Raw genomic sequence first — 25,350 nt, forward strand, 5'->3', positions numbered from 1 at the left:
GCAGTGCAACTGCCTACCACCAGGTGTCCTCTTAGCAGGCTGGGATCAATTAGTGATTGCAATTGAAACCGAATGTCATTAATTACAAAGCTTTGGGCTGTTCAAATTTTATTTTACTAAAATTACATCATGGAACTGGGGATGTGACAAAGGACTGCTGACAAAAGGAAAATTGGAATGAACAAACAACCCATACTCACTTGACTCAAGTTGGGTGCTCCAGGTGGGCCCCCTCTGATTATTCTTATTATTCATTTTTTTCATCATACCCAGATATGGATTTCTGTGCATGTGGCAACAACTGCAAAAGCTTTGAACCTTCTGATTTACAATAAAGTGAAATAGCTTCAAGTGTTGCCCTCTCTGGGGCATTGGCTTAATAAATGCTGTTAGCCCCTTGAAACAAATGGCTCCAAACCCAAGGCTAGCTTTCCAGACACTGGTCCAACAGGCCAAAGGCTGTTGAAAGGATTGGCTTCTTACAAACTCACATCAAGCAACGCTGTCTACGCTGTTGACCCCACCTACTGTAGAACTAGCCTGGTGGGAAGAATTGTCTCAACAATTTGAGAATCTACCTCAAGCGTAAGCCTAGGAGGGAGAATGAAGGACATTTGTCTTTGATGAGGAAATACAATCTTAAGCCTCTGGATAGGTGGTTGCTGTAATACACATGGTCCCAGAAAGCTGAGCTGTCACATTTAGCTAACGGATGGAAGCATGAAAAACTTTGGAAATATCAAAGCTTAACATTTTTCCAGTAACATTAATTCACTTATACTGTACATAATTTTTTTAGATTACTCATTAAGCTGTTAAAACAGCTTTATATAGAATATGAGAAATATGGGTTGCTTGTACATGACTAAGAGTCTCTCAGGCTTTGTATCTCCTAACAATTTTTTTTTTTTGAGTATAAATTTGTACCTGAGTGCTTTATTAGCATAGCTCTTTGCATATAATTTCCCAGGTGGTTTTTTGTTTTAAGAGAAAGTATGACTGGAGCAAAGGAACTACCAGTATTTAATAATGTTTGCATTTAAATAATCTACATAGATTTTGAGGTTAGCACAGTGATGGGGTGCATGTGTGACGGGAAGGTAAAGTTCACCATTTTGCTCCTACTGCTGTGCATTCGGAGGCTTCTTTTTAACCAGCCAAACCTGAGCAGATGGGAGAAGAAAGCTTAGAGCAAGATAGAGCTTCTCTCTTCCACATTTGCAACCACTCACCAAGATATTCCTTCTTGTAAAGTATTAATAGTTTACCCAGAAACTTCCCTGGGTAAAGTCCTCAGACTGGACAACTCCACTTTCTTCATCAGAACCTGGCCCTATTACAACCCTTAACCTAGATGTCTTGCTCTCTGTCACATAGCCATGGTGGATAAATGAGTTCATCTGAGAGGGAGTGGGAAGTGAGGTGTAGTCAAATTTCACTGGAACTTGAGTATTTCACCAGAATTCTCTTACTGTAAATTCTTTCATACGAACAATGGGAACAGACTGTCTAAGTCATAAAATTGTATTGAATAAGTGAAACTGAGTTACAATTACAGGAAAGTGCCTGTAATGTTGTTCTGCTTTGTTTCCTGTACCTCCACCCCTTTCTCCCCACATGCACCAAGAAATTCCAGAGGAGAATCTTAACATCAGGAAGGGTGCAAGTGATGATTTTTGTTCATGATGCCTTGGGCATAGACCATTCTTTATTACACATCACAGCCTGGAGCGTACCAGCACTGTTCCTAACATATTGTGATGCAGTGAATTTTAACCATCCTCACAAAAAGTTAAAATTTAAAGCAGCAACAAAAATTTATTTGCATAAAACATGATGTAGGGTTCATTGTGATTGGGTAGAATCTCATCTTGGGGAAGCAGGGATTGGAAACCTCTCATGTGCTGTCATGAGAGCAAGGGAATCCAATATCTTTAGCACATACAGTAAAAACCTGGAGCACAGAACGAGGTTCCTCGGAGCCTAGAAAGGGCACCTTATGCTAGACTCAGGCTCAGGTTGCCTGACCACTGAAGACTCCAAAGGAAATGCTATCAGGAAGTTTGCTTGTCCTCTGTCAGGTCAAATTTGGACATCAGGCTTAGGAAAGGTGGGCTGATTGCTGAAACAAATTTGGGAGGCTATCTGGAAAAGGGACAGTGCTGATTATATTAGTTATATGTGAGGCTCAACTTCTATTAGCAGTTTAGGATTCTCACTGTGTTCCCTCTAAACAAATTGGATGGGGAAGAAAAACTGAGTTAAATTAAATCATGAAAAAATAATTAGTTTTAATTTTCAAAGTAAACATTAGTATGCTTTTTCAACCTTCTTCCCTGACCACGAACCAGAGACAAAAAGATTTGTGTCCGGAGACAACATTCATTTGCAGTGTATGCTCTAGAAACCTGAACTGAGGACCGTAGGTCTTCAGGCAGTTCTGGCAATTAATTTGAAGCACTAGGAACCAAAGATCCTCCCTCTCTTATTTTTTCTTGCCTTCAAGACATTGTGAGGAATATTTTTTAATCTTGGAATTTCTAGCGTGTAGCATAGTGCCAAGAACAGAGTATTTGCTTGATAATTTTTGTGAATGAATGGGTGAAGTACATACGTGTGAGTCACTTACCAACCTCAGGTCCCTACTTCATTTTACTTATACACATGTCATTAGGGGCATTTGTGTGTGTCTGTGGGTATTTGTATACAATACAATATATTATTATTACGTATGTATTCAAGATATTGACACATCTTAATGCTTGTCGGGGAAAATGAAGTTTACATGGTGATACATACATTGTTCATCATGGCCAGCCTTTCACTGAAAATTACAAAGTGAGCCATTCTGTTTTTATTCCAATGGATTTGTAAACTAAGTTTTCCTTAGTACTAATTATTTTTCTTGTTTTTCACAGCAAAATGTATTGACCTACATTTGATATTATAATATAGTGTATCTGCTGATGTATACTCATTGCATATAAAATAGATACTCATAGTTTAAATAGACAAGCATTTCTATAAGATCTGATGAAAGACAACAGTATCTTCCCAGAACTGTCCTCATCCCACTTCAAGGCTCGTTTCCAAGAAGCACTGACTTTCAACTTTTTAGCAATTTCTTTTGGAACCGATTTCCATGCTGTGTAATAGCCCACTTACACTGATATTTCTTAATTTTGCATTTGTAGACATTGTATTTTGACTTCACCAGATGTAAAGTGAAGATTGAGTTCATTGTCTTATGCACACACATTCACACACACCCCTCCCATTCTCCATCTTTCCCAATGTAATCATTTCACAATTTTTAGTGAAATCTGTAGGCAGTGTTGAGGTTATGGAGATTGTGTAATTATTGCTTAGCCACAGATGGCATTGGGACTACACTTCCACTTTGTACAATATTTTGTTCCTTAATAATCATTGCCTTGTTTTTCACCTATGACCTTATGACAAATTTGTAGTGAAACTTCTGACAGATTGCTAAAACTATCCCCCAAATGGTCAAACACAGCAGGTAAACTGTCAACTCTGATTTGTTTGATCTCGTCTGTTTGGAGGACATTCCTCTTGGACCATGTCTTCCTGGCACACGTAGAAGAACTGCTCTCCAGGCCTGTCACACCAGCAGTCTTGAAGTTATTGCTCCTGCCCTTTACCTCGGTTCCCCTGTCTTCTTCCTTCTTATGTGGGAGTAAGCTATCTTCCAGTGGCTTCTGAAAAGCTGTGCATGGGAAATAAAAGGTTGAGACCTTGCTGTTCTTGAAGGTGTCTTCGTTCTACCCAACCATCCAGTTAGTTCAGCTGAGTAAGAATTCTAGGTGCAAATGGAAAGACATTTCTCTTTTGTCTTCTAACGTTCCCATTGACTTCTTTCAGCATTTCTATGATATTAAATACTACCGTGACTCCCAACTCTTTGTACAAGACCTATTTTTTTCTCTCCAAAAACTGTCTGGGTCATTTCTGGTGTTCTCAGCTTCACTGTGGTGGGCCTTAATGGAGATCTGTTTCCATCCGCTGTGATGAGCTCTTAACAGGCCCTTTCAATGTCTAGATTTATCTCCTTGACTTTGGGGAAATATATTATGTTAGCACTTCAGTAATGCCCTCTCCTCTATTTTCTTGTTTTCTTTCTAACTTCCTATTATTTCAAGTGGTCGATTCTATGCACTGATCTTCAAATTTTATAATTTCTCCCTGATTCTTATTCCTTTGTCATTTTTCCTCTTCTTCTTCTTCTTCTTTTTTTTTTTTTGTTAGTTTTTTAGGGACTTTTACTCTTTGGAAGTTCTGTACATAGACTCTTGTCCTTATTTTAGTCATGCAATCAATGTCTATTTGGATACTAACTGTTGTATTTTTCTCTCCTCTCTCTTGTGATTTTTCTCTGTTTTCCCCCAAATTTGTTTTCCTGTCTTTCTTTCTTTTTTCTTTCTCTCTCTCTTTCTTTCCTTTATTTATCTCCTTTTTTCCTGCTTATCCGTATTGGTCTCTAACTCAGCTATTAAGTGTTTTCCTCAAATGTCTGGTGATTCTGGCTTATCCATTTATATTTAAGAGCCAGACACTAAAAATCTGATTGTATGTGGGGTACAGCTGATAGACTAGTAGCCTTCACAGGAAAGTTATTGATTGGGGCCCTTTTGGCACCTTCAAAATGGAGATCTATATGTCTCATTTCTTGCCTTCATTTCCTCAGAGAAGAATTCTGATTTCTCATTAACACAGTTCTTGAAAATAAAACAATATTGGCATCCGTAAATATTTTGTTGTTGTTGTTGTGTAATTTTACTATCACATTTCATAGTAATAGGTCTTCACAAATTTAGTTTTGAAATCATGATGGGAAATATCCTGAATGCCAAACTGAAGGAGGAAATTTATAATTTGTCATAACCTTCATGCCCGAAACCTTTAACAAAAAATTGCTGTTCATAAGGCGGTAACAGCTGGGTTCCTACATGAGATAACTGGTTGGTTTTGTTCTACATGATTTTCTCCTTTGATTCATGGGGGCTAATGTAAAGCAATACTGATGAGATTATTAAGATAACCAAAAGGTGGGGGCCTCCATGGAGCCGGGCCAGGCTTTACTCAGGTACCTCTCACTTGTCATTGCACACACAGCTCTTTCCTACTGTCTTGGTTATGGCTGTTGTTGGCAAGAGAATAGCAAGTGAACAAACAAAAGTCCAGCATCTTCTTCAGCACGTGGCACTCTTCAGAGCCTGGAAGTCAAGACCACGCAGAGTTCTAATTCTAGTAATTTATTAAATGGAACTGCCCTTGTGACCTCAAACAGGGAGTGCTCTGATAGAAAAAAATGAACAGTGCATTCACTTCTCACCTCTGACAGCTGGCCTGAGATTGATATCTGCCATTTCTGCCTTCACTAGGGTATCAGGTAATGAGAGCTGGTAAAGGATTTGGTGATGTCAGAATAAAAGCCTTTCATAATACTAAGAACTGTCAGAATGCTTAAAAATATGACCATGGGACGTCGTCACCAGCAAGAACTTTTTTGTGAGATGTGATGAGCAAGTGGATATCAACTCATATCAACATCATGAAACACTGCACTGTTGGTCACGAAAGAGGAGATACATCACACCAGAGACGGATGAAGCTATTTGTGCCGTTTACAATGCCAAGGAAACAGACAGGGTGCCTATGGCCATTATTTCAAAGCTATAAACCTTGTGTCTTTGCCCGCAGTGGAATATACTCTAAATTGGTCACAGTCAAAAAGGATTCAAAAAACCATGAGAAAAATAGAAGAAAGAAAACCTTCCCAGATCATTGTTGGACACACATACATGTACACAACTGAGTGATAACAGAGAAGGAACTCAAGGTGAGTAGCACAAGAGTTAACAGGTAAACTAAAAACTAATTTCGAATATAATCCAAGATTATAGAGCTTTCCATGAGATAGTTGATATTTATAAGAAAACTGGACAAATGAAAAATAATTTAAAAATGATTCTCTGCTTTACAGAAGGATCTACCTCAGAGCTCCTTTCCTGAGTTGAGGTTTTTGATGGGTTTTAGATTATTAACTGATGCAATTGTCAGAGTTAGGGTTGAGGGGACAGGAGTACAGGCAGCTGCTGCCAGGTGAAAATTAATTATAAAAAGAAAATAGAGTCTTTAAATTGATAATTTAGGGAGCTGGAAAACTGGAAACTCATTCGCAACAATTTGATTTTTGCATGGATTTTCAAAAACATGAATTTCGGTAATTGGCAAAGTACATCCACAAAAACCTGTAAAACCAATGTTTATTTCTTGAAGCCTCTACACTGTGAGCATCCGTGCTACTTTGTTGGAGGAAGGGGAACCCTTGTCTTCTTTCTGGGTTTACAGCAGCAGTTCTAAGATTTTTAAATTTCATAATCAATAAAATTAAGACAGCTAACAAGAAAAGATTTGTGTGCAGGTGGGTAGGGGGAACAGACACAGGGTCACCAATTGTTTTTTTGTTTCACAATAAAGATGCAAACAAAGCAAAGTCTACTATCTTAGTATTTCTTTCATTTCATATAAAGACAATAAAATCCAAAAAAAAAAAAAATAAGAGTACAGTCTCAAAATAAAAGGCAGTCCTTCATTAACTTAAAATAAATTTAAACAAAATTTTCACTCCATAGTCTTTAGATTTTTCATTTTATAATGTAAAACCTGTGCGTGATGCAGCAATGGTTATTGGAAGCAAGTTTGTGAGCTACTCATCTAGACATTGCCAGATCCTGAAAGTTTTCTATTTAGTCTTGATATAACTATGTAGTGGAGCTGGAAGGGGGCTTAGAAATTACTTTGTTAAATTATTTCTTTTACAATGAAAGAATGAAGGCTTTGTCTTGTCTAGGCTAGCCCAGCTAACTGGGGTGTGAATGGGGTTTTGGCCAGCTCTCCTTCCGACGCACTTTGCAATGCTGCCTGTCACTCCTCCACTTGCCTGAGATGCTAACATTTTGGCACAGCTGAGCATGATATGGAGGCTCTGAAGGAAGGACTCTTGGAAGTTGAAAGGGTTTCACTTTCAAGAAGTATTTATTGGGTACCTACTCAGGGCAACTCCCAGTGGAGAGGAAGAGCCCTTTTTCCTCAAGTTGAATATAATCCTGTCTGGAAGACAAGTCAAGTACCTGAAAATAAACCTAACAATGTTCAATAACGCAGGATTGAACATTTCATGAGTAGGCAGACAACAGGGATCAACAGGGCCTGGGGAGACAGAGTCATCATGTGCTTCTGAGGAACATTTATGGGAAGCAGCAGTGTTGCCATGTGTAATTTGGTTTTGGGGCCCCAAATCTGCATCAGACTGTGTAAGCACTACGCAGCTGGAGCCTTACTAGACCTCTCACAAGGGCCTTTGGTGCCTTCACCTTTCGTCCTTTCATTTCAGCTCTCACAAGACAAAGAACTCAGGAATGGAGAGTTTTGAAGAGGGCAGGAGGACGAGCAACGAAACATTTAACACCCCTTTTTCATTCTCATTAAATGCCACAACCTTCACTGTTAAATATGCTCTTGACCTTGTAGGACAAACTCTAGAAGCAAATTTCTCATTTGCCGGCCTCTCCCTGGGCCTTCTGCGACATACTGTCGCTCAGACAAGTACTGTTCTTAATGGGTTTATGGGAAAGGCTTGGCCTGCCTTTCCATCTGCACCTTCTGCTGGCTCCCTCCGAAAAGCGCGAGCTTGCCATACGACATTCCCTTGAATTATTTAGATTGGTAAATCTTTCTGCATCTCACATCTTTAGTCCATCTGTTAGCCGGAGCTTTGCCTTTATAGGAAGTGTCCTTTATGCATGCTGGCATCTGTCAGCAGTACACTTCCCTCTTTTATTCATGATCTTCTATGGGAGAGGGTACAAGCTGCAGAAACGCCGCATGCCTGGTATGCATTTCATTTTAATGGAAGATTACATGACTGGGGTGCTGGTTTATTACCTTGCTCCACATGCATCCATTCATCACCTGGCAGCCCCCTCACCCACCCTGTTAGGAGGTGCTGGCCCTTCTGCAGCCCCTTGGTCCCGGCTCTATGCAGGAAGTGGGCTTGATGGGGGAGAGAAAACTAATCCTTTAAGAAAAGATGAAAGATCGGGAGAAAAGAAAAATATATAACGGAGAATCATGGGTCGGGGAAAGGGAAAGGTCTTGATCTCAGGCCACTACCCAGATGCAGACATGGAATTATTTGTACAAAGCACTAGATGCATTAAGGAAAATGTCAGCGGGAACACACTGTGTCCCAGCTGAGTATATTCTCCCTGAAAATCATGCTCCTAAACGTATACTTTTTTCTTGTTTTCCACTCACAGAGTAATTAAATCTCAGCAAGGTCTTCTCATCCAATTTTCTTTTTAATGCTGGAATAGCCTTTATAATACTGTTTGCCAAATGTGGATTATCCATGAGAAATAATCTTCTATAAGAATTTTCAAATTATTTTATGTTGGCATTTTGATGTCAGTCTAAAAATAATCAATATAAAGATACCTAAATAGGGTGATCATATATACTAGTTGCCTGAAACATTCACAGTTTATGCCTATTGTATGTAAATTAATGCCTGACAATTATTTTTATCACTCTCCTTTTACTCACAAAAGCGTGCTGGTTTGGATCCTAAATTATGATCACGCTAATAAAAAAATCCTAATAAAAAAATTACTTGAATGACCTCTCTGTATTTGACTATTGCCAATATGATTTCAGGGTCCATGTTAGAAACTGTGTTGCTTCCCCATTGGTACCATGTCAGGCTTCTTTACTACAGAAATAATGGGTATGTGCTCATGAGGAACAGACCAACATCTATATTTGGAAGACAATTTCTCCTTCTAACTAGGGTATTTTTCAACTTAGCTTTCATTAATTTTCTTAATGAATATTCTGTGAGTGCCTACTATGTGTCACATACTTTTCTAGATTGTGTTTTCAATGTAAACAGGACAAAAGTCTTTGCGCTGATGGGACTTACATTCATTGAAAATGACTGAGATTATATTCTGATTGACAGCCACTTACAGTTTCGTATACATATTTACATTCATAAAGGATATATTGTATGTTCTAGCATTGAGTGAGCACAGATTTTCAGTAGTAGAGATAAGCAGAGTGAGGCAAATAACAGATCAGAAAGGCAATGAGGACCAGCACCAGTTCAGAGGAACCACTGATACACCAGCTCTTATCACCTGTGAGTCATATTCCTTATCCCTTCCACTGTATTAGATACATTGTAAAGGAAAATGAAAAGGATGAGTGCTGAGGTCCTGGTACTTGTTATGGGGACCTATGGAAAAATGGAAAGTGCCAAAGATATGTATGAGTTAATCCTGTGAGCACAAGTGAGAATTCTCTGATATTTTATTGAAAGAGAACATTGGAAAGAAAACCAATCTAGACTTCTCTGAGGTAGTCAATCAGAACCAGGCATGTAAAGATTTGGAAGTACAGTTTACTGAAAAGTCCCTCAATTTTCCAACTCTTCCATTAAATTTCTATTTCTACTATTATATTGTTAATTTTCAAGAGTTCTTTCTTTTTCCCTGACTCAATTTTTTTAAATCACCCTGTCAGAAATGTATTAATGCAACATAATCTCTTATCTCTCTGAGGATATCAATTACAATTTGGTTGTTAAAGATTTCTTCTCCCTACAAAAGTCTTTGTTTTCTATGAAGTCCTTTCTTTTATACTTGATTTTGGTTCTATCTTTAATCTTAGATGCTTTTTATAAACTATAGGCCAACCTTTGATGGTCCATTTATAAGAGTGAGGTTTAAAAAGCCAATTGGAAGCTCCACTTGCCTGAGAAGGGCTTGTTGGCTGGCGGGATTCACTGCATGGCAATTGGGCAGTACCACGTGTTTTCACTAGAAGTTTTCCAAATGTCAGTTTCTGTAAGTCTTTTCTCTTTGACATTCAGCCTCCCAAGAGTGGTAGCTTCCAGTCTCCTTCCTGGAGGGCGTAAGCTGTCTGCATTCTAAAGAGTAAAATGAGTGTGGAGACTGGAGAGTCCCACGGTTCAGAGTGAATACTTTTACTTAACCCCCTTTCCCTCTACGGCACCTGGTCTCTTACCTCTTGCCAGGATGGGGAGAAAGTAATCACCTGAAAGGATTGGAAAAGGTCATCAGGGGGACTAACTGGACTTCAAACATACTTTCAAACAATCTTCCCATTTCAGTCCCTTTGGATTTCACCTTCAGAGGTCGCAGGTGCTGTTCTAGGGTTCTGAAGCTGAATGCAGTATCTTCCTCTTGGTGCCTATTCTGAAGTCTTGGGCTTGGATATTTTTGCTCTGCTGAGTGAGTTACAAGCAGTCCATCTGCTTTCTCTTTTCCAAAATGTTATCTATATCTTCTATCTGCCACCATGTTCTTCTCTCTTCTTGTGAATTTATAGATTTATACCTTATTTAAAAATTACAGAATTCTAGTGGAGTTTCAGGAGGGAGCGGAAATAAAAATTTGCGATCCATTTCCAACTTTAACTGAAGATCCCTTTCTTTCTTTTCCAGGAGAAAAATTTCTGATTACTCTTACAAGTCTTGAAAACATATTGAGCTCTCTTGAATGTCTTTTCATAACACAATCCATTGTTTTCTGGCTTATTTCAACTCCCAACTATCATAATAAATGTAAAATACAAAACTTACGGAAGTAAGGATTTTTTTTTACATTACCACATGCTAAAGTGACAATATAGAAATGATGTATTGTATGGCCCCTGTCTTTTAGATGGTGATAATCAGTTTGGGTTTTGGTCTCAACAAGTCAGGAGGCTTGCCAGAGATCATGGGGAATAAAGACTTCTGCTCCTTATTTCCCTACTAGGTGAAATCACAGCTCAGCAAATAGGTCCAGCCTTCTGGGCAGGTAAAGTGTAGACAGATGAGAACCCTAAATTTCTCCCATTCTACAGACACTCAGTCCATTTGAGCTGGGCTGATACCATTCTCTAGGTGGTAGAGAAGCCTCAGTGCACTGGGAAATCTGGACTAAGGAGATCCTCTCAGGCCTGAGCATCAGGGCTAGCTGCATGGGTTTCTAATCTGGAGAGTTTCTTAGTGTTCCACGAAGAGAAAGACCAAGGCTTTGTGTAATGCTCTGCTATCACCATCTTGAAATTCTTAATAATTTTTGAACAATGAGTCCTGTATGTTTATTTTGCCCTGGGTCCTACAAATTACATAGTTAGTCCTGCCTGACATACTGCATGAAACCCTTGCAGCTGAGAGAGTGGAGGCTGAGTTTAACCCGTCTGGCCTCCCATTGTGAGCAAATAGTTGGGAATGACCATAGACACTATCAAAGTTTAGAGATTATAAATAACAAGGCAACTGAAGATATAGTACAGGTTGGATCTACAGTTGCACAACGCATGTATTCAGGTGCCAGACAGGCAACCTAAATGTCGGAAAGGGCTGTTATAATCAGGGAAGGTTAGCTCTGGGCAAGCAGAAAGAGCATGTCCTGTCTAAAGACATTCAAATTCAGTTTTAAAAACACTGGATTGTATTAGACAGAATATACAAATGGATCACCAATTTGCAACCCATGCTTAGGCAAAATCCAGGAGGCCATTGTAAATCCATGGTTATTCCCCAAGACACCACTTATCTTACACAGTTTTTTCAGAACTAAGATTTTTCAAAGTCAGACTAGGATGTCAGGTTAGTTCATATATTGATTTTTGTCATTCTTCCATTGCCTCTCAAAGATGCAAACGTATGTTTTACACTTAGGACACTTATTTGGCACTAGGCCTTGTGTTGAATGCTCCTGTTTTCTTTTACTTTGAGCAGCCTCACCCTTGTCACTCATGCTATATTTGATATTTGCTGTAATATGATTAGATAATTGTGGTGAAGGCATCATTCTCTGAGCAGATGGGCTGAACATTTAGGGTGAGCCCTGTAGCACAGTGAATGAGAGCATTGAGAACCTGGCAGAAACTGAACAGTGTTTGTGTGTGTGTGTGTGTGAGTGCTCACCAAAAACAAGATTCGCCCCAAAACAGCTGGCAAAATTGGCCCAGTCTTGACTGTCGCTGCAGGGACTCCTGAGAGACTAGGGGAGTTATCATTTTAACAGTTGAACACTGTTCCCTTTAATTTCCGAATATTGCCCAGGCTGCACACTGATGGAGGTACATTAGTCAGTACGCAACACCTTCCCCAATTTTAAGTTGATTTGTTAGCTTTCTCCCAACATGTTTAAATGCATACATACATCAGAACTGAAATATCTTATCCTGATTCTTGGACTTGGAGGAAAAAAATTGAAGTCTTTATGGCATAGCAATGTGACTTTTGAGTGCCTAAATATATAAGACATATAAGATGCAGCCAAAAAAGTGAAAGACCTGGAATCAAATTCCCATTCTTTTTGTATGGTGTAGACTTGCATAAATCACTCAACTTTTCTGAGCCTCCATTTCTGTATCTGTAAAATTGGATCATAATGATAACTACCTTATTGGGTTGTTGCAAGGATCAGATGAGACAACGGTGCCTCCTGGTCACCCAGAGATTTGAGGGTATTCATAGTTCAACAACTCATTCATGGAACACAGATTGGTAAAGTCTACCTTGCATGTGAAACCCAGAAATCCTCCTCTGGTGATACAAGGAGAGAATCTTTCAAGAATTAGACAAGAAACGCTACTTTTATCCAAATAAATTCCTCTTGTATAAAAATATGTAATTTACTGAAAATGGGGAAACTTTGGAGGAAAAGAATATCAGCTACTTTGGATGGGACTAAAAGATAAGAAAGAAAACTAAACTTCATAATCCTTAGGCCTGTAGGTTCTCTAAAACTCAAAGATCTAGGATTTAGAGATATAGGTTATCTCAGTAGACACTGAATTACTGGAACAACACCAAGAGTCCTGTGAATCATCTCTCTTCTTTCCAAAGGATCCCGATGATGTCATTTGGATCATATAAAACCAGAACCATCCTGTGCCAAAGACCTTCCTGCTCGCTACTTTTACACTGAGTGATGGATAGGGCCTATGAACTTCCACTTGCTCCAGTGGCTTCTCTAAGATGTAAGTGAACTTTATCTTTAAGAAATTAAAGCACTCTGAAAAGACCAGTGCCCCTGGGAGCCTCCTAAGAATTATGGTATTGGGTAGGTTTCATATGTGAAGTGGAGTTGAAAGCATTCTGCACATCACCTCTTGATTAATCTTCTTTTAAAAAACCATATGGTAGGCTAAATAATGGCCCCTAAAGATATCCAGGGACTAATCCCTGGAGACTGTGAATGGGACCTTATATTGCAAAAGGGACTTCCAGGTGTGACTAAGTCAAGTCTCTTGAAATGGAAAGATTATCCCGGATTATCTGGATGGACCCTAAATAATGGAGGTAAATGTCTTTAAAAGGAAGTAGGAGATATGATGTCAACAGAAGCAAGAGATTGGAGTGATGCAAGGAAGGGATCAGGATCCAAAAACTGTAGGTGGCCTCAAGATCCTAGAAAAGGCAAGGAAACAGAATGTTCCCAAAGCCTCAAGAAAGAACAAGACCTGCCAACACCTTCACTTTAGTCCAGTGGAACTGATTTTGGACTTCTAGCCTCCAGAACTACAAATAATTTGTGTTGGTTTTTTTTTAAAGATTTTATTTTTTTTTCCTTTATTCTCCCCAAAGCCCCCCAGTACATAGTTGTATATTCTTTGTTGTGGGTCCTTCTAGTTGTGGCATGTGGAACACTGCTTCAGTGTGGCCTGATGAGCAGTGCCATGTCCGCACCCAGGATTCGAACCAACGAAACACTGGGCCGCCTGCAACGGAGCGCGCGAACTTAACCACTCGGCCACGGGGCCAGCCCCCTAATTCGTGTTGTTTTAAGCCGCCAAGTATGTGGTAATTTTTTCAGCAACAATAGGAAACTAACATGCATTGGTTTCATCAACTTTTACTCTCCTAAAAATTAGCAACAGGTAACTCATAATATCTAAAATATATTGAGCACAATGATATGCTAGGCACTGAGTTCAGTTAATATTTTACATACAGTATTTATTTTTATCTGCCTGACAACTTTTGGGGTTGATATTAGTATTGTCACCATTTTATTGAAAAGGAAAATGAGGTTAATAAGGAGCTAAGTAACTTCCTCAAGGTCACCAGTTAATAACCTGCCTGGTTTTATTGTTTTGTGTCTGTTTTAACCAACTACTAAGTTGTAGCTTTTTCAAAGGCAAAGATTCTATCTTAACCTCCTGTGTTCTGTGATGAAATCAGTTCTCATCATAGTCCCTGAATTCAAATGAAAATAAAAATAAAAATGAAGCCCACCTGAAACCATGATGTTAGCCAATGAGAAAATAATTTTATATGCATAAATTTAATCTATGCCCATCTGTTCAGAATTCTACTAATTACATAAGGGAAGGTGCATCTGATTTCCTTCAACAGTCACCTCCACTCTATCCCTTCTGCCATGTGGCTATGGCCACAGGAACACTTCATGTATGAAACTGGGTTCACATTCTTCTCATTGGTTGCCCCCCTCCTTTATTTTTAAGTGATTCAACCAGAGGAAGTAGATTTCTTGCAAGAGATATGTCATGCAGAAGCCAAGTGCTTCTGGTATTTCATTAGATGCTGATAGCGTTAGATTTTAAGTTGACACCGAAGCCTAATTAAACATTATGCCAGTGCACATATTCTGCAAATTAAGACACAACACATTACGGAGCCCAGTCTAGGATAAGTTAAAAAGGAAGCTGTCAACATGCAAAGAACCCTGTTAAGTGCTTTAAAGAGAAATTTTGAATTTAAAATGCAAATGGGTTGAGGCCTCCTTTCCTTTCAGATTGAAAAGAAAAATTCGGTGGGGTAGAGAGAGTTTTATTTCATTTTGTACTAATCACTGAGTTTTGACTCCAGTTGCAACCACAGTATACTACAGCAGTGTTAGAAACGGCAAGAGGAACTAGCCTACAGCTAACAACTCACTTTTGGCTCCTCACTAGCTGAATGAAAAGCCAGAAGCAAACCAATCCCGTCAACGTTGACAAGTCAACACATGTGTTGAAAAAGAAAGAAGTTTTCGGATTGAAACAGGCAGGACCACTGGCACCCTTCAGATCTGCACAGCTGTGGAAAAGTTCTGTACCTGACTTCATCAAACTGGGGGGGGCGGAGTGCTGGGAAAAGCCAGAGAGGTTGTGAAAGCTGAGGTGATGGACTCCAGAGCTGCAGAGCCGGGAGCAGAGCTGAGTATACTGGCTGTGACAACCTGAGTTTTAGGAGAGCAGTGAGGACAGTGGGCCAAGGGAAAAAGTGATGTAAGAGGTAGAGAGATTTGGGGTGCTCTGCTGTGCTCACTGGATCCTACCTCTACCCCAATTCCCATTACTTTTCTTTGAAATGTTATTTGTATTCATCCAGTAAATACCAAGTCGTTGTTATGTTGATGCTCTGAGCAAACAAACATGAATAAAAAGTGGTTGTTCTGACAGAGCCTGCATTTGAGAAGGGAAAGAAGATCCAGACATAGACCTTACTAGCCACCCTGCTGGTGATGAATGTCTCCAGGCTGCAGGTGAAAACGGTGTCTGAGGCAGCTCATGGAGGAAGCATCTGTGAAGGCCCCACGGAGACAAAACGTTTGAGTGGGACCTTAAAATAAAAGTAGAATTTGGACCATCGGACCTGAAGGAGAGGTAAGATACAGACTCAGGTACTTTGAAAACAATGTTTAAAAGGAAAATCATTGGAAGAATTAAAAAGATTGACACAAAAGAAAGGTCATGTCTGTTCAGCTCAACCAAAAGAATCCTAACTTGAGCACTTTCTTTTCTGAGTTGTTTATTTGATTGTAGCTGACTCTAAGCCATTTATATGGCCTTTCAAGGGGCTGAAATCGCAGCACTGCCTACTTTGAATTTTTAATTGCTTTTTCTTAATAAATAAAACAGACTTGAGAGGCAGGGATCTGATTGAAAAACTAATCCAGAAAATTGGATATAGTTGGTTTTATAAACCTTGTCATTGGATCATTAAAATTGTTTAAATCTTCTAACCTCTTCAGAAAGAACTCCATAAGCCTTGGTCAAAGCTCCATGCCAATAGTCAACCCAATTTATTTTGTTTCCATTAAATTCATTCTCACCATATGTGCAATAATCTGTTAAATAAATGGAGAACACAAACACATATGTACACGTGCGCACGCACACACACACACACAGAGTCTTCTGCTCTTAAGGAAGTTAACACTTTGATGGAAAAAAGGGTTTGTGTCCATGAAAAAACTATAGAAAATAATACATTATTTGATAAAATACTAGATTGAATACAATTCAGTGCCAAAAAATAGAGTAAAAGACAATTTCTACGGGTGGCAGACATGGAAGGAATCAAAGTTAGAAAAGCTTAATTGAAATTGGCTCAAGTTAATAATTTTTCAAATGTATAAATACTACCATCTAAAAGAAGATTTGATAATTTTATCATGGTATATCGTTTGAGATCCAAAAACGAAAAGTGACATGGATCCATCAGAAACGGCAATTTTGAGAAACTTGTCAAGTTTTGCTTTATTTGAAGTTCTTATCTTTAAAAAATATCTTTAACATATTGAACTATTCAATTTTCTTAAAATTGTCCTAGGGAAACTGTGATTTTTTTAAAATTTATCTTGATTTTAAGAAAGAATTAAGGATAATTTACTAAATAACATAATTGTAGAAAAATTGATTGAATGGCATTTAATGGATTTTGCTCACTGAAATAATGAAATGGTAATTGCTTAATAATGTCAAATTATTTTCTGCTGTATACAATTATTAATTATATGCAAAGAAGAATAGTTGATTTTTTTTGGTAACTATGATGATTGAATAAATTATTTAATAACATCCAATTAATTGTGTTCTGTTCAATGATAAGATGATAACTGATTGAAAAGTAATAGATGAATTTAGTCTTCACACAGTAAGCAATACTACATGGAATAAAAATCCCTATTAAATCAAGACAAGGAATAAATCATATATTATCCTTAGAAATCAATAGGTTCTGTTAAAATTAATTTCTTTTTTATTTTAAAAAGTGAATTGGAATGCAACTTTGTGCCTGTAAACGTTTTTTTCCAGAAAAAAAAAGATGAAAGATATTACATAAACCCAGTGTGGTCCCTTTTTATGCAGTGAAACAGGGACTCTTTCCCTATCATTAGGATTTCAGAAAAGAGAATGACATAGTATAATCTGAAACTCTGTGAACCTGGGAAAGGCTGATAAATAACAGGATTCATATATAATTATTCCTGATGAGCCAGACAAGCTAAGACAAAATTCCCTTGAACATTACTAATCATAAGAGGTATTTCCATTGGCAAATTCTTTATCTCTTTTTCCATGTCTGGAAAAATGTCCATCTTTCCTTCACTAACAATCCCCTCCTTGATAACAATAGTAGTTAGAGAATCATAAACCTTAGAGTTGGAGTGGATCTTAAAATTCATCCAGTTGCATTGTCTTCCAGTTGCAAGAACGTGTCTCCTTTTGGTGCTGTCAGTGCGCTGCACAGGGATCATGGGCTTGGGCAGCCGTGTGGGATGAAAGCCTTCAGCCAGAGGTGAGTGTTCCATGTACTCTCCCTGCAGCACGAATTGCCGCAGAATCTTCCCCACTCAGTGTAGCAAGTACTGCCTCCATGTAGTAACTGATGAAAATGTCCTAAAGGAGAGAGTAGAACAAAAGAAAGGAGGAAGAAGCAGGTCGTGTTAGCAATGGAAGAGAGGAAGAGAAAGAAAAATCCTGTGCTGATGGAGCACGTTCTAATCATATGGTGAAAATTAACTCGAAAGATAGATAGATAGACAGACAGATAGATAAGATTGAGATAGATAAATAGCTAGTTAGATAGATAGCTAGATGGGTAGATAGATCTATATGGGTAGACGGATAGAAGGATGGATGGATGGATGGGTGGATCTATTGACTAATCTTACTTAGGATTCTTTGGTCACATGACAAAACACCCTCTCTACCTCTGCTCACCATTACTGCGGTGGCCAAAGGCAGGCAAAGAAAACTTCACAGTTTGGAGGCCTAAAATTAATTTTGCTATTGGACTTCTCAATTTTTAATTAATATTTTCATTGTAAAGAATTTTTTTCTAGAATGTTTTTCTGTGGGGGGAGTGGAGGAGGCTGCAAAGGCAGTTGTAAAAATTTACACAAAAGGGTCACCAATAATAACACTCTGTAATTTGCTTCCTTTTACTCTAAAATATAGCTTGCCTGCTTAACACCTAATTCTTTTTAACAGCTGCATAATATTCTGTTGTGTATTTCCACCATTTATTTAACTAATCTACACATGATGGATGCTTAGAGTGTTTTTGGTCGTTCAGTAACACAAGCCTCTTGAATTTTAAAAACTTCAGAAAAGTAGATTGAGAGGCAGCCCATACAGAGAATATTCATTAAATAATAGGCCAGACATATGTGATAATAAACACAGTGTGAAAATAAGAGTGTCAGTGTTCTTTGCCTAGCAATCAATTAAGACAGCAGCAGGGGTGATTCAATTGACTCCAACATTTAAGACTGACAATTGGAAACGAAATTTAAAAAATGGTGAATTTACTTCCTGTCTACAAACACTATCGCAGTTACTTTGTGACCTTGGCAAACCTCTGCCTCTTGACCCTCTTCTGGAAAGTGATAATAAGTCACATCTTATGGCAAACATCCCTATGTGACATTTTACCCAGTTTACAGTCATAATGGATCACTTATATTAAAGAGAATAATTAGGATGAACTTACATGGTATTAAATGGACAATGACGTTGGCACCGTTCTCCGAAGCTCATTGTACACACTGCCTAGGGGATGAGATAAAAAATAACTACTTATCCTTTGGCTCCACACTTTGAAATTAAGGGTCGATATGTAATTCTTTTTTCTTCTTATTTACCTTGGAATTTCACTGACTCATTCACTCAATCATTTACTACATAATTTTTTAATGCTCACCATGGTCCAAGCACTGTGTCAAGGGTAGAAACACAAAGATGAATGTGCCCTCAGGTAGTCTGTGTCTCCACATGACTTAAAAAGCATTCGGAAAGGGCAAGCTATTATTCTCTTCGCCATTTTACACAATTAAATCTGGATTCTTTCAGATCCTCCTATGGCACCCTTTCCAATCATGTTCTCATTCCCTGGGCTCCAGTTTTAAGACATAGAAGGCAGTTCGATGCCGCTGCAGCTTAAGGAAGATGGGGCCTGGACGAGACTGGAAAGGACCTCAGCTAAAGAATTTGAACTCTATTTTGTAAATGTAAAGCCTTTCAACATGGCAGTGATGTGATGAAACCAGTGACTTAGGAAGATAACTGGAAATAGGGTAGACTGAAGAAAAAAATTGTATTAAAAAGCAAAAGAGAGATGATGGAAAGTCTGAAATGATGAAGGCCAGTGAAAGTGGAAAGGAGGAATAATTATAGAGGCATTTCAGAACAAGAATCAGAAAGACATAGGGACAACTGAGCATTGGATTGATGAAAAAGGGCACACAGATTTTTAAAAAGCTCTTTTTTTTGCCAGGGATGGGGAGAGGGTGTTCTTTATCTGTGTGTCACTCTCACCAGAGAGCTTGGTGTTGTGTGTGTCCCTGTAAAAACCTCAGCTTCCATTAAACAAAGTGCTCTTCGTAAATGCCTTCCTTGTAAGACCTGGCTGCCCTACCCCAAGCCATTAGTGGGAACAGAACGTTAATAAGAAGGGACTGTGGTATCTCTAAGAGAAGCTGACCTCCTTCAGCGGAAGCAGGGCACCCATTATAGCGTAATGATAAATCACGAGCTTTTCCCTTCCATTATTTTCCTAGAAGACTCTTCTCTGAATGCATAAACATACTGGAGGGAGGAAGAAAAAAACAAGCAACAGATGAACAGAAAAATGGAAAAAGAGAGAGGGGGCAGACAGACAATCAACAGACTCCCCCTGGGATTTAAAATGATAAATGCACCATACACATCCACATATTTGCATATAGTGAAACTTTAACATAACCTCATAAGGCAAAATCTCCACAAGAAAATGTGTACTTGAACTGTAAGATACAAGAGCCTCATTTTGAGAATTATAAATACAAATGTCATTTCAAGGAGTGCCTAATTATATTTAATTTTATGGTGTTTTTCTCCCTATCCCTGAAAATTCAAAGACAAACTAAACCAAGGTGAGGGAGAGAAATCAATAAAATTTATAACTGAACTTATTAGCTACTTTCCTTAGCCAATCTTTCAGCTGTATCCATGATCCCCTCACATTTAACAGAAATATGCTTTCAGGGGAGATACTTGCTGGGTTCTCCTCACTTGACATATTGATCAGGAGCCAATACCGAGAAGGTGTAGGCCATTCTTGCTGGCTCTACAATAACGTCTACAAGATAGTTCAATAACTATTGCTAAAGACCTGCTCTTATGTCAACCATAGCATTGTGGCTCTCATGTGTCTTTTGTCTCCAGAACCTAGGACATGCCAGCCAAACACCGAAATGAGTTTTAGAGCTCTTGGAAGATAGCTCCTGTTCAAAAGAAACAGGATCAGTGTGAAAGCATGATGGGAATGAATAAGGGAGGTTCGAAGGGGGCTGATCTGAATACTGTGAGTTTTTATACTTTGTCTATGTGTCTCAAAGAGCTCAGATTGAGTGCAAGGATTAGTGGGACCGTTTCCACCCAGCTGAGTACATCAGACTCCGTTTTTGGCTTCTATTCTGCCTCTGATACCAAGAGCTTCTTGCTTAGACTAGATCTTTCCATATTTGAAACCTTATCTTCCACCAATGATCTTTGGTAGGCTCTCATCAAGTTATTAAACTTTATTTCCTCTTCCAGTTATGTCTGGAATGAATACTATAATCTGGCTCTAGTCCAGTGGAAATGGTCTCTTGTTTGGCCAGCCCCAATTTGCTGGTAGGGGGAACATTTGGATAGATGAAGAATTGGATGTTGGACATTAAGGGGACTGGCTTCAAAGGAAGTCTAGCTATTCTTAGTTCTTTGTGTCTTTGGATGTGCCTCTGTCTATCTAACCTTCTAGAGGATATTTGATAGTTTGATAGCCTCCATGTTTTCCACCATCCCATCTTAAAAAGCTTCTGTTTGCTTTGGAGATCCAGATCCATGTGGTTCTGAGGAGGCTGAATCGACCTCTGGTTGAGGAAATCAAGTACATGATGTGGGCAAAGCCAACTGGTACATTCCATTACTCTCTTCCTTCATATCCTGGTCAGAGCAATGCTTTCAGTACTGAAAATGTGGCCTAAGAAAGTCCAATTGGAATGAATTTCAGGAGTTCTTCTGGGGATGCTGGCATGAAGGTCTCATCTCTCTTCTGCAGATGTAAATGAGGAAGCATCTAACTGTTGGAGCTCCTGCAGCTATCTTGGAGCCATGATAAAGTCAGGCTTATAATTCATCCCATAGCACATAAGATAAAACAAAGAAATAAAAAAAGAAAATGGTCTTTGAGGCAATATTGGACTCCATACCAAGCTCACTGTAGCTAACCCTGCTTTCAGAAATTCCATTTATTTTAAGTACTGTATTAAACTTGAGACCAGTTTGAGTCCGATTTTCTTTTGTTCACAATCAAATGCACACGAATTTGCTTGTGAAGGGTGGTTTGTATCCCTGGCTTCAATCTTGGTTTTGGTGAAGATCTTTCATGGACCTGGTGTAGGATTTGTAAACAGTAGGTGTATTTCCAATGTGTTCTCCCTTCAAGCAAAAAGGAACTGACATGTTAAAGTGCGTGTTCCAAAATTATTGGTCAATTTCTTTTTTCTCTATCGGGCATCTAGCTAACTATGAAATTATTCCTCCAACATATTTGATATACCATATTTCCATGACATCGGCCTTTTTCAATTTTATCAAAAAATTGTTTTCCATGCCCCGCCTCCTACTCTCTTTTCTTCATGATTGCTTTTTGGTTTTTGGTTCCATAGCTCTTTTTGGTGACAGTTACAGATATCCCCCCTTTGTTTTAGTAAGAATTGCAGTTAGCGCCACTTGCATGGTAAAGGACCAGATCATCTTTGGCTTGAGCTGAGAAATATTTCCTCCCAGACTACTGATTTACGCCTCAGATTTTTCAAATATTCTCTAATAGTGCTTTCCATCAATCGCTACTTTATATGTACAAAGTATTCATTGCTTTCTAATAACTCAGACTGCTTTTCCTTAGCTTTGTTGCTAACATCTATTTTTTTGACCATATGTCAGTTCAGTAACTCAGTCATTTTTGAGCCATCATGATTTTCATCCCTTTTCTGATTTATCGGTAGACTACTCTCTCTCTAGTATGCCTTTCTTCCTTAATATATTTGTGAAAGACTCTTTGACCTCAGCTGTCCTGAATGTTTTACTGTGCTTGCTGGCCAAGGCTTTTGCAATGGGTGCAGTTTTATGAATCTCAAGATGAGCTTTTCTTTTAAAAGCTGCCCTTTCGGTTCATTTAAATAAAATGTCTCCAGCTGTGTTTATGCTACAAAACCACTTATAACCATCTTCTCCACTTTGGCCTCAAATATTTTTTATTCTCGGACCTCCAGATTGCAGCCACAACGGATTTTGTTTTTATACTTTGCTATGAACCTTTCTACTCCCATCTTTGGGTCTGCATTATAGCCTGAGTCCTGAGATAAACACACTGGCCTCATAAGCAGCATCTCCATTGTAAACCTCTGCTCAAAGACCCAGACAGTATCTCCCATCACCAATTTTCAGAAGTTCATGGTGTCCAGTGAGCCGCCCACTTAGTCTATATGGGGGGTTCTGGCATTACCAGAGGCCCTTGTGACTGTCTGGAAGTCTACTTAGGGACTAAGGAATGTGGTCCACAAGACTTATGACTGGCTAACTATGGGCTAAGGAATTTGGACCATAAGAGCTAAAAAGAAAAGATAATCATACTGGTTTTTTGGGGTGTTTTTGGAGGAAGATTAGCCCTGAGCTAACATCTGCCACCAATCCTCTTCTTTTTGCTGAGGAAGACTGGCCCTAAGCTAACATCCGTGCTCATCTTCCTTTACTTTATATGTGGGACACCTGCCACAGCATGGTTTGACAAGCGACGCACAGGTCTGCACCCGGGATCCAAACCAGGGAACCCCCCAGGGGTCAAAGCAGAACATGTGAAATTAACTGCTGTGCCACCGGGCCAGCCTCCATACCAATTTTTTAAAACTATATTTTCAATATGACCATAGTTTAAGTTAACAGAGTCTCTTCCTGGGTAAACTGTTGATTCTTTATTTTGTCTTCTCTCCACTATTTTGCTTTGTCTTCCATTTTCCTTTCCTATTCTTCTCTGATGCCATTTGAATATTCCTTCAATTTCACAAACAGACATAGGAAACCCATTTGAATAAACTCCTCCCACCTGTAGCAGTGGTGCCATACTAAGGAAACTGGCAAATACTATGTGGTTAGGGTAGATTTTCCTTTGTAGTAAGAAATGTTGGCAGTTCTGGTAGTTATTCTCTGACTGTAATCAAGCATTAACACATTATTCCAGGCAGTGCTGTACTATAGCTTATCAAATATCAGCATGGAGCATATACAAGCTTGATCATGGGAACAGGGAAAGTTGGGAATGTGTGATTGAGAGTCCAGTAATGCAAGGTTTCCAATACCGGGTAGCCCAAAGTAGGAAAAAAATAGATTGATTCTAAGCCAAGTGCTTAAGAGAAATCTGAGGATCGAGCTGGGAAGACAAAATACCAACACTGAGTTCAAAGAAACAGGAAAACAACTTTACATCGGAAGTAGAGCCAAGAGCAAGAAGCCAAGCAAAATCAGAATAAGGAGTCCTTATTGGATCATAAAGAAGAGAGTTCTCCTTAAGGTAATAAATGGATTCATGTATGTGATACTAAATATTATTAAATAAATCCTATAAAATTAAGGGATTATGATTATTGATTAATAGGAAGAATGGTTCATAAATGCCTTGGGAGAAGTAGTTTAGGGAGTGAGAGACCCGAACAGGTTTTACAGTAATTTAGATGCTGCTGCTGCTCTGTGCCATTGGTTTGTCCGGGAGTTGGCATCATTTAAACTTTTTTTTTTTCTTTAAAGTTTTATTTTTTTTCCTTTTTCTCCCCAAAGCCCCCCGGTACATAGTTGTATGTTCTCAGTTGTGGGTCCTTCTAGTTGTGGCATGTGGGGCGCCGCCTCAACGTGGTCCAATGAGCAGTGCCATGTCTGCGCCCAGGATTTGAACTGAGAAACGCTGGGCCGCCTGCAGTGGAGTGTGCAAACTTAACCACTCGGCCACGGGGCCGGCCCCTCATTTAAACTTTTTATTGAACTATTTCCTAAGATATGTATTGGCCTTCTTGGTTCAATGTTCAAATTTCTTATAAAGTAACACCGCATGTGCTGTCTGTGTAGCAGATTTTAAAGACAAATTTGCCTTTATAGTAGTTATTGATTATATCAGGAAAAGTTCAACTTTTTCTGACAACGTGCAAAAGACCAGCACAATTTTACTTAAATGCGACATTTTATCCGTAATTACATGTTGATATTGCGAAGTGGCCTTTAACCATAAGCATGATTCCTCACCCATTTATGCTGTAAGAGTGTGATCATCAGTGCTACAGTTTTTAAATGGCTCAAAGTGTTTCCTGTTACATGAAGTTTCTTCTATTCCTTCCTCCATTAATAGATCTTGGTGACCATAATTAAGTTGACAATACTCTAATAAGCTTATCCATAGTTAACTGATAAAAAAATTAATTATCTTGTTGACTCTACCTTGGTTAGAAAGAATGTTCCAATTGAAGTTACCTGTGAGTTACTTCTATTTTAGAGCTCATACATTTAATAGTTGAAAATATTAATAATAATTTAAAAGCAAATGGTGTACTAAATGCAATATGGTATGGTGGATTCAATCCTGGAAGGAAAAAAAGGGACATCAATGAAAAAAAAACTGCTGAAACCCAAATAAAGCCTGTAGTTTAGTTAATAGTATTGTAACATTGTTAATTGCTTACTTTTGACATATTCATCAAGGTTATGTAAGATTTAGTTAACACTTGGGGAAACTGAATAAAAGGTGTATGGAAATTCTTTATACTACCTTTGCAACTTTTCTATAAATCTAAAATTAAAAAATACAGTAAACAATGAAAAGTTTATTTTAAAAAATCAAGTGGTCAATGCAAAGAAGAAAATGTAATTGCTACCATCATAGCTTTGTTACTCCTCTTTGGTAACATTCCTTATTTAAATAAATTTATTTATGTATTTATT

At 38.6% G+C, this 25,350-nt stretch overlaps 1 long non-coding RNA gene across 1 annotated transcript; it reads left to right on the forward strand.

Moving 5' to 3' along the window:
• The first annotated feature begins 5,270 nt into the window (after positions 1-5,270).
• On the forward strand, positions 5,271-20,294 carry LOC103549727 (uncharacterized). Its single transcript, XR_544594.2, has 6 exons — positions 5,271-5,863; positions 12,956-13,089; positions 15,517-15,720; positions 17,546-17,638; positions 19,195-19,346; positions 19,902-20,294. It is a non-coding gene; the product is annotated as an uncharacterized lncRNA (long non-coding RNA).
• The last annotated feature ends 5,056 nt before the right edge of the window (positions 20,295-25,350 follow it).

Source organism: Equus przewalskii, unplaced genomic scaffold, assembly GCF_037783145.1.
Source record: "Equus przewalskii isolate Varuska unplaced genomic scaffold, EquPr2 ChrUn-3, whole genome shotgun sequence".
Taxonomy (NCBI): domain Eukaryota; kingdom Metazoa; phylum Chordata; class Mammalia; order Perissodactyla; family Equidae; genus Equus; species Equus przewalskii.